The following is a 4,243-nucleotide window of genomic DNA, read 5'->3' on the forward strand; positions in this document are numbered from 1 at the left end:
AAAACGTAGTTCCGGTGGATGTCACTAGTGTAGCGTAGCGCTCGCAGCGGTTGCGTCACTTTCGCCCATGGAGGAAGGAAAAATTGCTTTCGCCTTTTCAGAAGCCGATAAGCGCGTTATTCAAACTCCTCGCTTGTTTTTATACAATTCCAGATTGGGCAATGAGCAAGATGGAAATGCACAGCGCTAATAAAGACGAGGACACAAGGAAGACACATGGAACACACGAGCGCTGCTTGTGTCCTTTCTTGTGTTCTTCCTTGTGTCCTCGTCTTTATTTGCGCTGTACATTTCCATCACGAATCACCAACATGCCCAGCCTGCCACCTTAGCAATAAGCAAATATTTTCTGTGCAACTGCGTTTTATTTTGGAGAGCAAATGCGCGTGAAATGCACTTCCTATTCCCTTTTTTATAGTTGAAAATAACTTTCCCACCACAAGACATCTGCAGCGCGACGCTTTACGACTATGTGCACATGATGTTTCCTTCATAGCCGCGCGCAGGTCTCTCTGCTCCCCCCTCCCTCATGCCGGCGGGGGTGGGGTCAGTTTTCTTTATCCCCCTCTGTGTACGCCAATGGTTTCCTTCCACCATGACCATGAGTGTGTATAAAGCACTTGGCAGCGCCCACCATCAGCTTGATAACAAATATAAGAGTTTCAGCATAGTCGAACAGAGTGCTTGCCTGCCACATTCGCCTTACGGTATTTACAGTACGACGATGCTAATACTCGAAATGTGTCGCGCACGACGCCAGCAAGCAAACGAGCTCGACTTTAAGGTGCGCCCGCGTTGTGTGCTCCAAAAAAGAGCTGTGAATATGCGAACAATCTGGACTGCTATAAACCCCGCTCTCTTCAATGTCAGCCTCATTGCGCGAAAACACACATGCGAGATGTGTTAAATCTATCAAGAGTCGCATGAGTCTGTCAAAAGTCGCACACACACGCGCGCGCGCTGGCACTGCATGGTATACACGTCGCGCTCAGTGTAGCTCGAAAGCGCTCGCTCAAAGAGAAAACCGGGACATTTGCAAGCAATTATGACTAATTTGGCTGTATAATCACAGTTAGGCGTCCTGAATAACCTAATAGTGTAGATGGAGGATTGGAGGTCCGTACATAACCTGTGCTGGCCTGCAGAAATCGAACCTACTAAAACGCGGGGGGAACAACAGTTTAACCTCCATGGCTTCGAAGGCACTGATGACAAACTGGCAGCAGCCCTTCCCAGCAAATACCCGTGTACGGTCAGGGAGGATGACCCAGTGCACGTCTCCAGTGCGGTCACACAGGGCGCCATAGAGGCGGGGACGCCGATCTGCAACTGCAATGCGCACTGTGGTGAGAGAGACAGCACGTATGCCTATGAACACCCCAAAACGAGCGTTTAGCCCTCTGCTGCAGAGCGCGCCACCACTAAAGGCCGAAAAGGGCGAACAGGCCTTCACAGAAACTGCCTGGGGAGACTCCAAAAAGTGGGATACTTTACGAGTGTTACGTCCGGGAACACTCTCTCTACCCTTGAGCTCCACCGTGGCGGGAGTGAGAGAGAGAACAAGTGTTTTTACAGCACTTAACCTCCTGCTTAAACCCTGCCCCGTCTCATGTACGCTGTTTCTTTCTGTCGTAAAACTTTCTCAATCGTAACGCATCTGGCTGCTTGTGGCACGCCGCATTGTCTTCAGTGGTGGTAGGAAATAAAGTCCGCACGCTTTTTTCCCTTCTGTATGCACTGCTCTGTGTGCATTTTGTTACAGGCTGTGCCTCTTTTAGGCATGGAGCGATTACCACCGCAAAGCGGCAGCCCTGCACAGCTTCGAAGAAACACGTTTTTTTTTTTTGCGTGAGTTACTAACCAGACGTAGACTATAGGCGGCTTGTGTATTCTTGTGTCTGAGGAGCACTTAATTTTATGCTGTAAACCCATATTTACTCGGCGGTAGAAAAATTTTTCTTGGACGAGACAAAGGGTTCCAGTTATGAATGGTAAGAAAAAAAATGAGCCTACGAAATTGGATTTATTTTATTTTTGAGCACAGAACGGTTTTTATGTGCTACATATATTCTGCTATGTTCATGGAGATAGAAAAATTTTGTTCATTTGTCTGGCTACCTCGAAACGAGGTTGATTTACAGGGTCTGGCATTATTATAAAGGGGTACAGACACAAAATTCTGAATGCATACAAGTGACGTGATTTTTTTCATAGACTAGCAAGTTTCAGTCGCAGACGTTGAGTGGAACGCAACGTCTGCGACATAACATAAACCAAACCGCAGCTGTTTTGCAGGGCACATACCTGGTTCTGTGGTTGATGCCACAGCCAGCTTTCTTTCGAGTATCTTATGGCGATTTACGCTGGTCGTGCTGGAGCAGCTTTTCTTGCTTCGCGACGACGAATTCCAGTTCCACTGTTCGGCCCGGACCGACCGCGCGAATTCCGCTGGTCGTTTGGAGCAACTCCTTTCCATACGGAGCGCACTAGGTTGATCTGCCAACCAGCGGCGGATCTCACCGGAACTTGTAGTCGGCGATGTCGTCACTTCCGAAACACACATGTGATTTATTGGTTATTTTTAGCGTGTGAAGGAATGCCAGCGGGGGACACTGAGCGCTGTTTCGCGCACGCGCGTTTTGCGCTCGTATGTCGCCTTCGTCACCTGCATCATAGCGGTTACAACTCCCAATCATGACATCGTATGGAATGGCAATAGCCCTCGCGTTGTCTGATGAGAGCTCGTTGGAATCTGGGTCCGCGCACTCAGACAGCTGCTGCGACAACGAAAAGTACCTCTTCGAAGCATTTTTCGAGAAACATTTCACAGAAGCCCCTGCGAAGAGCAATTTCCTCGTTGGAAATTGCCCCGTAAGCACATTGCAGACATGCGATATATATTATTTATGAACTTACCTAGAGCATAACTGTGCTCCTCATTGCCTACGAGGTTCACCAAAATGCGGTGCATCTCAGGCGTAACATCGACAAAGCGACTGGTAGGTTCCATCGCGAAAGAAGTGCCTGCTCATCGCCATATTTTGGCGCCAGAATTGCCAGACCTCAACTTCCGGAACCAGTACTTCCGCTGCGCGCTCTACATGTTCCGCTGGTCGACAACGGTCGCTGTGCTCCGAGGCGGTTTGGGGCGCTCTTTTGCAATTCGAGCGCCTCGCTTCAGATCCACCAGTGGAATTCGCCATTAGTTATAGTTGGCACAGAGGGGACAGCTTGCTGGGCTTGAGCCAGTGAGCAGGCCTGTGCACTTTCCTTTTCTTTCTTCCTGGCAGCAACAGACAGACAGACAGACTTCCCACAATCCTCAGGCCATGCGAGACCTTGTATATATAAGGAATAACTTCAAACTTCGGCCCCTCGCGGTTGTCTGTCGCGTGAACCGTTGTGTTTGCGCATATAGCTCTTTAGCAGAGACTCTGCAACAGTCTTGAGGGGGGCAGGGGGAAAACCAGCGGAACGTAGGCGAGGCACTTGAGCGGAAAAAGTAGTCTGCATCATGTGCGAACACGACTTAACGAGAGACGACCTCAGGCAGGTAGACGCAGTTCTCCTCTTGACGAGTTTCGAGTGGCAGGATTCATAGGATAAATAGCCTTTTTTTTTGTCCTTAGCATGTACGCCCAACCAGGGTTTAAAGTCTGGCTCCATCGGAGGGGAGTCTCTAGTGATTCGAGCACAGGTAAAGAGGGTAATAGAGGGAGAGGGAGAAAGCGGCTGGCAGCCCGTTTTAAGCATAGTTTTGTACAAATGGGGGAAATATATTTAAGGGTGGTTTTTTGCTCAGTTCATAACATGGTTTTGTACAAAGTTCATGGAGAAAGAAGGTCCGTTCTAAGGAGGTGAAGCTATCTGAACAGTGTACAGTGGACCGTGGTGCGTGTCGTGCACGAATTTGGAGGGTGGGTCTATGTAAGCTCACTCCCCCCCCCCCCCCCCTCGAAAAAAAGATCGCTGTGTGCCGATTCCGATTCGCCGATACCCGAAGAAAATGAAGGCGAGGGGGGGGGGGGGGGTCTCGTCAATACTGGTGGGGGGTCTGAGACAAACCGAGACCCCCCTGACTTTAAGCCCTGCGCCCTACACAGGTGAAGTTCATCAAAAAGCAATTTTTGATCTAAGAACTGCAAAGAGGAGTTCACGGGGAGTTCAGATGTAAAAATGAAGCTAGCGGCAGCCGTTTTGAAACTAGCTAAAACTTCTTCAGCGACCTCTTCTCGGTTATCCT

This window comes from Amblyomma americanum, chromosome 1 (assembly GCF_052857255.1).
Source record: "Amblyomma americanum isolate KBUSLIRL-KWMA chromosome 1, ASM5285725v1, whole genome shotgun sequence".
Lineage (NCBI taxonomy): Eukaryota > Metazoa > Arthropoda > Arachnida > Ixodida > Ixodidae > Amblyomma > Amblyomma americanum.